This window comes from Ursus maritimus, unplaced genomic scaffold (assembly GCF_017311325.1).
Source record: "Ursus maritimus isolate PB19 unplaced genomic scaffold, ASM1731132v1 scaffold_36, whole genome shotgun sequence".
Taxonomy (NCBI): domain Eukaryota; kingdom Metazoa; phylum Chordata; class Mammalia; order Carnivora; family Ursidae; genus Ursus; species Ursus maritimus.
Window position 1 is genome coordinate 8,372,032 of NW_024426230.1, and position 14,459 is coordinate 8,386,490.

Below are 14,459 nucleotides of genomic sequence, written 5' to 3' on the forward strand. Positions count from 1 at the left end.
ATCAAAGTCCTATCTTAAGAATCAAATTACCCTTTTTAGAGGTCATTAGGACTGCTGAAGAGACTTTTTTTTCCCTTAGGCAGCAGCAATACTGTAGTGTAAAATGATCTATCAAGAAGCAAAATAGCTAACACAACGCAATAATAAATAATTCAGTAAAAAGCTTGAGATCATAAGCAGAGCAGAGTTATCTCCAATGTCCTTAGTACATTTCTCATATAAATGTAGACAATTCATATTAGTAATCCCACATCTAATCACCCAACTCTAAAATGCACCTGTGATCTCCACGTATGCACTATCAATGGGATCAGCAAACGCTTTGTGCAAGTAACATGTTCCTGTTCTTACCTGAAGTCTCACTTTAGGAAGATGAATACAAACGCAGTCAATATACTGTATGTTTTAATATAACCACACCCCACAACTATATGTATCTGGAGACTGCTTATTTTTCTAACTTTCTCTTATTTTCCATTTTTAAGTTTCTTTTGAGATCACAGAGTGATTAGTTTATTAAAAGTGAACTTATATTACAATATATTTTTCAAACTGCAATTATATTACTTGAAAAAAATATTTGTAAAACTACTGCTCCCACTATAATGACCGCCATTATTTTTGACAAAGCTAACACTTATTGGCCACTTAATATAATTGCTTTATATTTTCTCAAATAATTCACAAAATAGTTCAAGAAATAGCCAGCTATTTTGGCCTGGGAAATTTGGAAACTGAGGATGAGGAAACTGAGGCACAGAGAAACTAAGAAGCTGTCCTAAAGTCACAACGAACTTGGATGTATACTTAAGCAATCCGACTCTAGATATATGTGCTTTAGCCACCAGATACTCTACTGCCACTCTTTTATCCAATCGAGCCCCTCAAACTCCTCAAAATCAGCCATTTTAAAAAAGCTTAGAACATGAGAGAATTTGTGGATAATATGGAAGAGTACACTGTACTATTTCCTAAAAATGGAATACCAGACTCCTTATTTTAATAAGTAGGAGAATCTAGTAATAAAACAGTTACCAAAAAGATTTCTCAGGGTATTCAGTGTATACTATGAATCTCCACGAATGCAATGTAATCTGAAGTATTAATCAAAACACAGCACAACAGTAATTTCCAGACCTAAGTAAGCTGTCCCATGGAGAAACATTAACATGTCCCTGTTACAGACACTTGTCCTATATTTTAAAAAGGTACACAAGAATATTACTTTACAGGGGTGCCTGGGTGACTCAGTTGGTTAAGCGTCTGCCTTCCGCTCAGGTCATGATCCCAGAGTCCTGGGATTCAGTCCCGTACTGGGCTCCTTGCTCAGCAGGGAGCCTGCTTCTCCCTCTGCCTGCCCTCCCCCTGCTTGTGCTCTCTCTCTCTCTGACAAATAAATAAATTAAAATCTTTAAAAAAAAATATTACTTTACAGTCAAATATCATATATGCTAACATAAAGCCATTAGTTGAACTAAGCTTACAAACGTCCTTCAATGCTTTTTAGACCATACATTTTTTTTTTAAAGATTTTATTTATTTATCTGACAGAGAGAGAGGCAGCCAGCGAGAGAGGGAACACAAGCAGGGGGAGTGGGAGAGGAAGAAGCAGGCTCCCAGCAGAGGAGCCTGATGTAGGACTCGATCTCAGGACTCTGGGATCACGCCCTGGGCTGAAGGCAGATGCTTAACGACTGAGCCACCCAGGCGCCCGTAGGCCATACATTTTTCTGAGGCACTGTTTACTTCCTTTGGAATAACTGTTTGTATGTTGTGTATGATACTCCTAGTAACTCAGTCATACTTTTCATCCTTGAAGTCTTCTATATTGAGAAAAGCAGGAACTGTGTACTAGACCTAAGGTTCTAAAGTACTGTCCTAGTACTATGACTAGGATATCCCCAGCTGTGTGCCAACAGAATACACATACTGGAGGATCAAATTTTACTTAACCATTTCTCCTCTGATATTAACTTAAAACATTATATTAAAATAAATATACATTTAATATGCACTAGAAGGCAAAACTAATAAAGTGTTTCAGGATAAAGCATGAACCTTCAGAGAAACTCTAAGCATGATGAGGATTTCTAGACATCTTTTAATAAAATCACCCCCCCCCACCCCACCAAAATTCACTCCCCTCTGCTGGTAAGAATACTAGTTTAGTGGAAATGTTTAAGAACAACTAAACTGCTAGTAAGCTGAACTATATGAACTGCCATTTGTATAGCTCAAAAAATGGCTGAATATCGGCAAATTCACATGGTTCAATTTAAACATCATGTTCAGTCTTTAAAGACTTGGCATAATGTGAGAAAGGCTAATGTCTACATTCTGCATAGTGTTCTTACACCAGTAACTATTGCCCTAGAGTAATACATGTGTATAAATATTGTTGACTGCTGACAGAAAGAGGAACCAGCAGGGGGCCAAATTTCCAAGGCCAAAGTTTGCTAGAGTAACCTACTCCAAAGCCATCTCCAGAAGAAGTTAATCTTATTATCATGAAGGGCTAATTTTCCATATGAAAATGAGTTCACATCAAATTTATGTAGGCAAAGAAGTATAAGCACCTTTGAGAATTTTATTTTTTTCACCTTCAACAATTTTATTCATTTAAAAGATTTTTTTAGGGGTAAGAGGGAGAGGGAGAGAGAATCTTAAGCAGGCTCCACACCCAGTTTGGATCTCAGTGGGGTCTCGTTCTCACAACCCTGAGATCTTGACCCAAGCTGAAATCAAGAGTCAGATGCTTAACTGACTGAGCCACCCAGGAGCCTCTAAAAGATTTTATTTTTAAATAATCTCTACACCCAATCTGAGCCTTGAACTTACAACCTCAAGATCAATAGCTGCTTGCTCTACCAACTGAGCCAGCCAGGCACCCCTCACCTTCAACAATTTTAAAAATAACACAAAACAAAACAGCCTACAGATGCCAGTCCTGAAAGTGTTAACATGATTTTCTCTACCTAGGGTCTAAAGATCTATTTTGGGGGCACCTGGGTGGCTCAGATGGTTAAGTGTCTGCCTTCAGCTTAGGTCATGATCTCAGGGTCCTGGGATCGAGCCCTTCATCAGATTCCCTGCTCAGCAGGGAGCCTGCTTCTTCCTCTCCCTCTAGTGTTCCCCCTGCTTGTGCTGTCTTGCTCTCTCTGTCAAATAAATAAATAAAATCTTAAAAAAAAAAAAAAAAAAGATCTATTTTGGTGGAGACAGGAACATATTTAAAATTATGGTTAAAATTTATGGGGAAAAAGAGTCTTTCTAAAAATCTTTTTGGCCATTTAGTTTCTTAAAATGATTCATTATATCATTGTGAAGAGGGAAAAGAGGAAAAATTGCAAATAATCAAAGAGAACAACAAACACAAAATAAGATCTGTTGCTTTGTTTTTTCTTTCCAGAGCATGAAAAGACCAATTTACAAAAGGAACAAGCCATTATGCAGTTAAGTAGAACTAATTCCAGAATGTATCAAGTGCCTGAAGTTTTGAAATACAGCGTATGAAAATTAAAATTACTTTCTTCAACTCTCACTTCTCTAAAAGCCATCACAACAGCTTCAACTCAGCCTCCAGTCTTTAGTTTTCTCAGTTTTGTTCAAAAAGCATAAAGTAAATAACAACAACAACTTCTCAAAAATCTCCCACGCTTCAGGAAACATACATAAAGCTTAAAGTCCAAACCTTCGCCCCAAAACAAAACAAAACAGTAATTAGAATTACTGTAGAAAGAAGCTGGATCATTTCTATCCTGACCTAAATTAAGATTCTCTTTGACCTGTGATTCAGCTTTGCAAAATTACAGGTTACAAAATACGAACTCACAAGTTACAGAGAGCTTTAGGTCATGCTTAAAATGTTCCCTAAGGGAGGATGCCCCTGGTAAAGAAAAAATGAGGTCTTTTTTTCTTTTCTTACTGTACTTTAAATATCTCTAGGCACAGTCCTAAAGTTATATTTATAATTTTATAATTTATAATTTTAGAGTTAATACAGTTTTATCTTCATGATTTTTAAATCTTGTATTTATTCCATCTTTGAATCTGAAATATATTGCTTCTTTCTTTCTAAATAAACTATCTTAAAATTCAGCTACGGGTGCCCAGGTGGTGCAGTCAGGCAAGCAGCTGACTCTTGGTTTTGTCTTAGGTTGTCATCTCAGGGTCTTGAGATTGAGCCTCGTCGGACTCTGTGCTCAGCAGAGTCTGCTTTAGAGTCTCTCTGCCCCTCCCCACTGTGCACACACTCACTCTCTAAAATAGAGCTTTAGGTCATGCTCTAAAATCAATCAATCAAACAATGAATCAATCTTTAAAATAAATAAATCTTAAAAAAAAAATCCCTAAAATAAATAATCCTTAAAAAATCATAAAATTCAGCTAAAAGAACCACTTCCTTCAGGAAAGCTTTCATGATTAATTCCCCTATTTTTATAATGTTTCCTCTTGGTATACTTCTTCCACTATATTTTTGGTTCTTAAAATGTTTGGCTTCTCCAGCTATCACTTAAGATTGCAAGATTCTTCTGGTATTTTTCCAAATCATGATTCAAAAATCTTAACCATAATTATTAGAGTAGTAGCATTACGGATAATGTTCTTTTCTCTAGCTCCAAATTCTTAGTGATTTTAAAACTTCTAAAATGAAACCCTTAAAAACTAATAAACAAACTAAACTTCTGTTAAATTCCTAACTTTTAAAATTCACAATACCATTTGTCAGCATCATCTTGGTAATATCACAAATGAGGAGGACACATGTATAGCATGCTGTTGTAGTTCCTGGCTATGCCTTTCACCTTCCTAAGAGACTCCCAAATCACAAGAATGGCAATAGCAGCTATTATTTACTGAGCCAGGAACTTTTTAGGCACTTAACTTATACCATCTCTAATCATCACAAGGAAGAAAGCAAGGAAGATACTACTGGTTCTATTTTATGGATAAAGAAACTATTAAGATATCAGTAAATAGTAGAGCTGAGAATAAACCCAGGTCTCTTTGGCAATAAAGCTTATTCTCTTTCCTCACTGCTAGGAAGCCTCTCCACAGGGGCAAAAAGGAAAAACAGTATTTTTATATTAAAATGTTAAGGAACAAAATGTGCAGAAATGACATGGGGAGGGGGAGAAGTCATTACTTTATATTTGGGCTCCTTCTCTACCTACTTACCCCTACATCTTTCAGTAAATCACAAAATCGGCTTCATCTTCTAACTCTTCCAAGGATAAGGAGTCCAAAGAATTAAAAAGGGAAAATAGCAAGGGGAACAACACAGAGGAGATAGGTAAATTCTTATAATTAAAGGAAACTAAGCATGTCATGATAGCAGACCTATAGCAGATGAGTGGTTCACAACTCTAGCTGCTTAAAAAAAAAAAATACCCAAGCCAAGTCTAAAACAACTGAATCAGAATCTCTAAAGAGGTGTTGTAGTAAATGGATTTTTCATTTAACCACCAACATCAAATATCTACTAACACTATTAATTTATAGGTAAGAATACTCAGGCTATGAGGCGCCTGGGTGGCACAGCGGTTGGGCGTCTGCCTTTGGCTTAGGGCGTGATCCCGGCGTTATGTGATCGAGCCCCACATCAGGCTCCTCCACTGTGAGACTGCTTCTTCCTCCCCCACTCACCCTGCTTGTGTTCCCTCTCTCGCTGGCTGTCTCTCTCTCTGTCAAATAAATAAATAAAATCCTAAAAAAAAAAAAAAAAGAATACTCAGGCTAGATTGTAATATGGATCATTTTATTAGTTGATTAACATCCACTACTCACCTATAATTCCTCTATTAAATTGGGTAAGAAAGATTTATCTTGGTACTTTTAGATAAGCTATAGCAACTGTAACTGCTTCAGAAAATAGGAAAATGACAATGAAATTCAAACGTATGATATGATTTGGGATGAACTTAATCTTAGTCTAATTCTTCATAACCCTAAAAATAAAAATAAATTATCATTATTTTAATATTTTAAAATGTTTAGTGTACAATAGTGATTGAAGCCCAATAAGAATTTGATTTAATTGAATGGTTCAAAATTACATGTACATTAAATCTAAATATGATAAATACAAAAACTTTTAGAACCAATACTCTGTATGGTAGAATTTAGAAAACCTAACAGTTTCATAGCGACAGTATAAAGAGGTTTACCTCTTTTGGAAAATGTATCAGAAATCATTAAAATATCAAAGTCATCTGACAAAAGCATCTTGCTTTTGAAAATTCATGCTAAAGAAAGGGCGCTTAGGTGGCTCAGTTGATTAAACGTCAGCCTTTGCCTCAGTTCATGACCCCAGGGTCCTAGAATCAAGCCCCTTAGCATTAGGCTCCCGGCTTAGCCTGGGAGCCTGCTCCTCCCTCTCCCTCTGCCTGCCACTCCCCCTGTTTGTACTTGCACGTGCTCTCTGTCAAATAAAAATAAAATCTTTAAAAAAAAGAAAAAATTCATGTTAAAGAAAGAAAAAGGAAAATATCAGAAGCATCAGTGTTGACTACAGCCCTATAAAAGTAGTAATTGGAAAATGCCAAGTCCAACATCAGAGAAATGGCTAAATAAAGTTTGACGTATCCAAAGAATATTAGATTCTCATTAAAAATTATAATTAAAGGGGCACCTGGCTGGCTTAGTAAGATCATGTGACTCTTGATCTCAGGGTGGTAAGTTCGAGTACCACATTGGGAGGTAGAGTTTACTTAAAAAAAATTTATAATTTGGGGCGCCTGGGTGGCTCAGTCGTTCGTTAAGCGTCTGCCTTCAGCTCAGGGCATGATCCTGGCATTCTGGGATCGAGCCCCGCATCAGGCTCCTCCCCTGGGAGCCTGCTTCTTCCTCTCCCACTCCCGCTGCTTGTGTTCCCTCTCTCACTGGCTGTCTCTCTCTCTGTCAAATAAATAATAAATAAAATCTTTTAAAAAAATTTATAATTATGAAAACTACAAGTGCAGACGCTTACATATTAAGAGAGGGTCCGAAGGTAAAGCAGTGTTTCCTAAAGTGCTTTTAAAATGCCAAGTTGCCAGTTTCTTTCCTACAGACGGTCTCCATAAATGTAATATGGTAATGGGTACTATATACTGCCAGGAGGACATATATATATATACCACTTGATGTTTTAACTACAGTCATCTTCCCAAACCCTACCTTTCTTTCTTTTTCTCTCTCTCTCTCTCTTCCTCCCTCTCTCTTTTTTTTAGTAGGCTCCATGCCCAGTGTGGAGCCCAACACAGGGCTTGAACTCATGACCCTGAGATCAAGACCTGAGCCCACACCAGGAGTCCCACCCTTAACCTACTGAGCCACCCAGGCATCCGTCTACCTTTTTCTTTTTTCCCCTAGCTGGGAATGTTGTGAAACTAGTGTTCTATAGAACACAATCTTTGAAATAACATCATTAAATACTATTTAAATCAAGAAATTGAAATATTCCTTTTTGTTCATACTATGATAGGATTTTTATTAGAAGATTATATAACAAATTAATATCACACCTACTTAGAGTGGCCATTTCTAAGAGTTTGGATCAAATTATCTAACATTAAATACTCTAAATATAAACAGAATCTTCTCTTAGCTACCCCTGGAATATGAATAAAAGAAGAAAAGATGCTTTTAATTAACCTCATATAAAAGTTCACATAAAAATTTGTGCCATTCATACTTAGAACTAAGTTTCATATCACACCCCTTCCAAAGTAAAAACAGCTTGTTGCACCATAAATTTAACATTTTGGGGGGAATTCTGACTACAGATTCTCATAAAATCAACTTAACCCATGTTTCTTGTCATTTCACACAAAGTCTAACTTGTAACATGCCCAGGCACAGCATTACTATCATATTTTAATATATAATGAAAATATATTAAGTGCAGCAAGATTCCAAGAGTGTTTCCTGCAAACTTGGTAGGGTTGGGGAGAATGCTGCTTATCACTGCATACAAGCCAATAGGAATGGCAGATGCACATAGTTCCAAGAACCAACGGAGAACACATCCTATGAGATAGAGAAGTTAGGTGAAAGATGAAAGACACAAGAGTTATAGAGAAATTTATGAACTGACATAAACGCCACAAGTAGGGATGTGACTTACTTTGCCTTCTTCTTCTGTTTTTCTGAGGTACTGCAGATTACTATTAGGATGAGAACAATGACAGAAACTGAATTAAGTGAAGGAGACTGCCAGTGGGGGCCCCACTGAAGTCCTGCCGGTTCTGGCAATTCTCCTTTCAGAGTACAAAAGAGAAAACCCCTGAAGGCTAAAAGGAAGTGTTGTGGGGAAGCAAGGGGAACTCAGCAGTATGAAGCAACTCGAAGGCAGTGATCACAGAAGGAACTAACATTTTTTGACAATTTACTTACTAAAAACTTTTAATCCTTGTAACACTGAAACTTAAATTTTATCATCCTCATTCTACAGATGATGGTAACAAGAAATGTGTCCAAGGTCAAGATGTTATTTAAGCAGAATAAGATAATGCCTGCATCTGTCTGGTTTCAATGCCCATGTTCCTTCAACTACTTCATATAGCCTCTTCATAAAGTCTCTCTAATCACTATTACTGAGAGGTACTGACATACCCACTGAAGAATCGAATCATTATAACTTTGCTGTTCTTCTTTATCACTTCATTCTCCTCTTATGCCTCCTCTTAGGTCTTTGAGGCTTTTTGTTAAAGTGTGAAGTCTTCTAGAAACATCAACTTTCAAAGGACTCTTCCCATCTAGACATTAAATCAATAAGTACCAACAGTGTTAGTTCAGTCTTTGGATATTCTTGATAATTTTTATCACTCTTTGTTCTGCAAACCAACTCTTCCATCTCCCTCCAGGAAGACAGATTTCATTCTGGGCATTGAGGAGTGCCAGAAGGTACATTTTAAGATAGAAAATTTATTCTTCTCTTATCTCCCACCTCACTCATCTGAAAGTAACTTAAAACAATCTCTTGGTACTCGGTACCAAACTGAAACTGCAGTAAGAAGAAAACAAAGAAAGTTTTTTGTTTTTTGTTTTTTAAAGGACATACAGTAATTAATTGTTTCAAAGATCATGAACTTTACTGACCTAAGTCTCTTGAGAGGTCTCTCACAGCCTATTTATTCTTAGTTTAGGCATGACTAATAATCCAGTTATCTGGATTCTAGCTAGGATGGAACAGAATACCATATTAAAAGTGAAGGAGCAAAGTCACTGAGATCAGGAAGAAGTCAAGCAGGATGGTAATGGTGATGGAAGCAACCAAAATACTATTTAATAAAGCAGAGACATTTTAAAAAGCAGGGCAACATGAGACTACTAAGTAGAAGAGAAAAGTGCACAAGAGCCACAGGAATCCTTGCCCAATTTTTCAATAACTCTATCCTTATATTCGCTGTTCATGCAATCTTCACTTAGGACTTCTTGGTTTAGACCCTGCCTGCCTTAGAATATCCTCCTTTCTCCCCTTCGAACTGTAACTCTTAGATCAGGGTCAGCATCCACAGAATCAGCCTTAATCCACACTATGGTCTGACATCTTGCCTTTTTCTCATGGCTCTCACTTCTAATCCACAACATAGCCTATGGAATACCCAGACTAGAATTTAGCTACATTTCTGACCTTCTTGAAGCCCTACCAGAGGGGTTTTATTGACAGACACTGCTTCTTACTATTTGCCAGATCCCCAGCTAGGCTCCTAACTTTGCAAGCACAGCTCCCTGGAAAAACTCCATTATAACTCTGCCTTTTGGCTGCCACCCTTATGGCCCCACCCAAATAATACAGTGAACATACCATCTATTACCTCTAACCCCCCAAGACAGTCTGGGGCAGCACTCCATCAATCAAACTCATTGATATCTCTGCAGCAAAAGATGAAACATACATAAGGTGGGATTAAATAATGACTATAAATAGCTTCATATCAGTTCACGTTATATTTTGCTGACAAATGAGTTAAGAAAAAAATTTTCCAGAGCCTTTTCAACACTGGAATTAAGATGAAGGGACTGTATACATGTATGTTTTTCTTTTCTTTTTTTTTTTTTTCTTTTCAGATCTCTTCCCAAAACATTAAAGAAAAAAAATGTTTCTGGTGTTTCAAGAGGTAATTTCAACTTTCTGATAATTTTACTTACATAAAAAATATACTAAATAAATAAGGTATATTTTGGGTATATACACAAAAATATGCATTTATTCATCATATAGATACCACGCGAACACAAAAGGATATAAATAGATGCTGATATATTCACCCAGAGAAGCATTATCCAGGAAATAAGTAGAACTAAATTACTAAAAAAGTACACATATAAAACATTTTATTTAGTGAAATTAGAGCCATACCATGGTTTTAAGATTAGCGATACAGGATACATGCTCCAAAAACCTTTTTTTTTTTTTTTAAATGCAGAGGTCATAAACTAGTTATCCAGGATTTAGAACAAAAGAATTTTAGAATAGTAAAGGGCCAAAATAAATTCAGTTTAACCTTTATTCCGCTCATAAGATAATTAAGAAGGGCTCGAAAAAGTTATAAATGGCCTCAACCCCCTTTCTGAAGGAAAGCTGGATGGAAGACAGATGCATTGCTTAAAAACTAAAGTACTTAAATTCAGGTCGCCTGACTGTCAGGTCAGAAGTCTTTTCCTATATTATAGCTATCTATATAAAATAACTGCATTCTAAGACAAATCGAACCTCCAGTAATTTTTTCAACTGTCACTATTCTTATGGTATAAACACTGCCTGCTTACCCATTTTATTAAAGAAAAAAAAAATCAATGGTGTTAAAATGTAAGACAAGTCTCAGCTTCACCGCTGATCTAAAATGACTTTATCAGACACACTTTCTAAAACATGTGGAAAATGAAACAAGATAATTCTTTTCTCCCCATCCATCTAATGCTCAGCTCTGAGGAGACTTCTGCTTTCCTCACACTTTAACCTCCCTAGATTATTTTCTCCAAAAGTTCTGAACAGTACTTGTGGGCACATTCTCCCCACTCCTTTCAACGTCTCCTCTAGGCTTTAAGTTCCTTCAGGGTGCGAAGCCTACACATAAAAGGTGCTGAATATTTGAATGAATGAACGCACATAAAAATAATGTATAATTATGATCCTTAAGGAAGGAGCTCAAATGATTTGGCTCCTATTATCTGAGTTGACAGTTATGAAAATCATCTTAACTTGCCAGAAGTATACATTATTGTGATTAGTAAGTACCATAAAGCACTTTATAAAGTTTCTAAACACTTACAATCACTTGAAATGATGTTTTGCAGGCCAAGCGTAGGGTAAGAGGAAATGTTTCCTCACACTAAGCTAACGCTACTCCAGCGAAGGCTTTCTTTCCCTGAGAGAACTGGAAATAGTCCTCACGTAGACGGCAGTATCCACTCCCTTTTCTAGAGCGCTTCTGGAAACCCGCCTGGAGGGTGAGGTGCGGGAGCTGAGAGCCTCGCCCGAAGCCGGGTTGGGGCCCCGCTCCGACCGACCCGGGGCGCAATGCGCGCCACTTGGGCGGGTCCGGCCAGTCGGGTTCTGACCTTCCGACCTTCCCCGCACGCCGGGAGTGTTGGGCTCCCGCCCGCGGGCAGAGTCCACGCCTACCTGTTGTGCTCGGGTAAAACCAGACTTTCCCGGAGCCCGGGGAAAGGAGGACTGACCGCACTGGCCATTCAGTTGTCCCCGCGCACCAGTTCTGTCCTTCCTTGGCGAGTTCCGGCCCCTTCAGCCACGACACCTAATCCCTCCTTCCATTCCCGCACCCCGGGTCCCAGCTTCCTCCACCACTTCGCAGCCGCGACCACCCTGGGGACCCGCAAGCCGCCCAACTCACAGTGCAGGCCCGGGTGTGATAGCCCTCCCAAGTGGGCAGGCAGCTCGCGCACCGTCCCCTCGCCCGCAGCGTCTCCACTCCCAGGATCCCAGACTGCTCACCTTCTGGGGTCCCCCACCGCTCAGCGCCCGTCAGTCTTGCCACGTTAACCGCTCCACAGCGCAGCAGGGACTTGCCGGCGGCGGCGACTGCGAGGCAGCGCGACGGGAGGGGCGCGCGCGGGGCGGAGCCGGAAAGCTCGGAGCCGCGAGTGCGGCGGGAGCCAGCGATTGGGAGCGCGCCCTGCGCCGCGCCGCCGATTCTAGGCCCCCTCAGCCGGCCGCCGAGCCATCGAGAGCCCACTCTGGCAGGCGTGACTGCTCCACCACCGAAAAGAGCGATCGGGGAGAGTGCTGCTCAAGTTGATTGAGGCCAGGGCATTGGCTTTGCAGTCGGGAGACCTTGGCCACAACTATTTTTGTCTGTTGTCATCGCCAGCCAGAATCCCTAGGGGCTGCACTGGGGCATCTGAAGGCCAAGACACAACTGGAGCCTGGAGAAATTCAGGCAGGGAGTACTATGGGTGTGGAATATTAAGACATGGAAGAGACCGTGGAGAGCTTTGTCGTGCTACTCCTGGTTTTAGAGCATGAGACTCTGGGGCCTGACAAAGCACCTTACTCAAGGTTACACACTGAGTCAGTGGTGGAATTGGGACTCACAGCCACTTGGCTTCAAGTCAAGTGCGTTTTTCCAGTATACTCAGTGTTTTGAATATAATTCTCAGTTTTTATTTTGAAACAGTTTCAAGGTTACAATAATGTTGCAACTATAGGACAAAGAACATTTTTCCTGAACCATTTGCGGTTTAAGTTGCTGACATGATGCCACATTATTCCTAAATACTTCAGTGTGTGTGTCTTACTAATAAGCACCCTCAGCTACGTAGTCACCATCTACCAAAATCAAAACATGTATGTGATATGTTTGGCCAAATGTTTCAGTAATGTTTTTTATGGTAAAAGCATTCAGTTCAGAATCAAGCATTGTGTCTACTTTTCATATATCTTTAGTTGCTTTCAATCTGGAACACTTCCTCAGTCTTTCCTTGACTTTCATATCCTTGACACTTTTGAAGATTCCCGGCCAATTATTTTGTAGAATGGCTTTCACTTTGCATCTGTCTGATGTATTATTTATGATTAGAATCAGGTTAAGTGTCTATGACAGGACTGTCACAAAAGTAATGATTGTGTTCTAATTGTGAGGCCAGATCCTTGGTTTTTCAACCTGTTTTGAAAGCATAAGCAAAACTGTAGTTGCATTATTAACTTAGCTGCACATACTGTTTTGTTCCTTACTTATGTTTTATGCACCTCTTATCAATCATTAACTTTGGTTTTTCCACTCCTGCTCCCCGGTGGGTAAACCCACCCATTGTAGAAACCTAATGGGGACTCGACGATAACATTTGTCTTGAAATTATCTGTCATACCTGATCTTACCAGGTCCAAATGGTGCCTCACTGTCCAGAAGAATGCCTACCTTCAGATTGTTTCAAGCTTCCCTTCCTCCAAGTGTCAAGAAACCCCTCACCCTCCTCTCATGTATTCACCTCCTTCCCCAAACTATATAAGCTGTCTTTAGGCTCAATAGGACACAACAATCTTGGGAATAATTCCCTGCCTTCTCTTTGGTCTGCCCCTGTGACAGTAAAGCCTTCTTAGCTAGCTTCAAAACTTCTGTCCAAGATGTTGGCTTACTATGCATCAGGTGTGTGGACAAGTATGAGTTTGGTAACAGTTGTATCCTAGCAGACACCTGGGTGGCTCAGTCAGTTAAGCGTCTGCCTGGGTCCTGGGATTGAGTCCTGCATTGGGCTCCTTGCTAAGCAGGGAGCCTGCTTCTCCCTCTGCCTGCAGCTTTCCCTGCTTGTGCTCTCTCTCTGACATTTATTTATTGATAAATAAAATCTTAAATGAAAAATAAAACAATCGCATCCTATCAAGTGGCACATTTTAATTAGTCTCATTATTGATGTTTATTTTAATAAAGTGGTATCTGCCAGGCTTCTCCACTATAAAGTGGCTTATTTCCCCTTTGTAATTAATAAGTATTTTGTGGGGGGAGTTTCTTTGAAATTATGTATTTTCTCATCAAAATTTTAATTAATTTATTTATATTAGTATAAAATCAGAGTTTCCTGTTAAATGGGTTATAATCTATTTCTATTGTTATTTATTTTGATGTTCACATTGTCCCGAGTTTGGTCTGGGGGAGCCCCCTTCACGCTGGTCTCTGTGTCTTTGTGTTTTAAATTCTTTTGCAATATTTTATTGTAAAACATTTTTAAAATACAGAAAATTTGAAAGAGTTTTATATACCATATACCCCCCCATCCATAATCTACATTAATATTTTACTGCTCTGTGCCCTTCTGACACATCATCATTCTTTGAGCACTCCCCTATTTTCTGGCACAGTAAGATGTTCTAGGCTCTTCTTGCCCCAACCCTAGATGCAGCCATTTATCCAGGAGCCCTGGTTCCTTTTAGTGGGGAATGGTATTTAGAAGCACTAGGTGTGCTCACTGCTATTGGGGTATCACTGCTCAGGCTGTCTTCGTAGATGTGGCTAGGG

At 39.1% G+C, this 14,459-nt stretch overlaps 1 protein-coding gene across 10 annotated transcripts in view; it reads right to left on the reverse strand.

Moving 5' to 3' along the window:
* The window catches only part of HEATR5A (HEAT repeat containing 5A), a 108,811-nt gene extending 96,671 nt beyond the window's left edge, over positions 1-12,140 (reverse strand). For 2 of the 10 annotated variants that reach the window (XR_005832040.1, XM_008710410.2), the window contains exon 1: positions 11,942-12,140. The gene's annotated coding sequence lies outside the window, so the exon portion shown is untranslated. Of the gene's footprint in view, positions 1-8,107; positions 8,252-8,595; positions 8,739-9,790; positions 9,859-11,258; positions 11,392-11,941 lie in introns of those variants that run through there. The other 8 variants (XM_040620811.1, XM_040620807.1, XM_008710404.2 and 5 more) reach the window with 7 other exon arrangements.
* Positions 12,141-14,459: the final 2,319 nt, after the last annotated feature.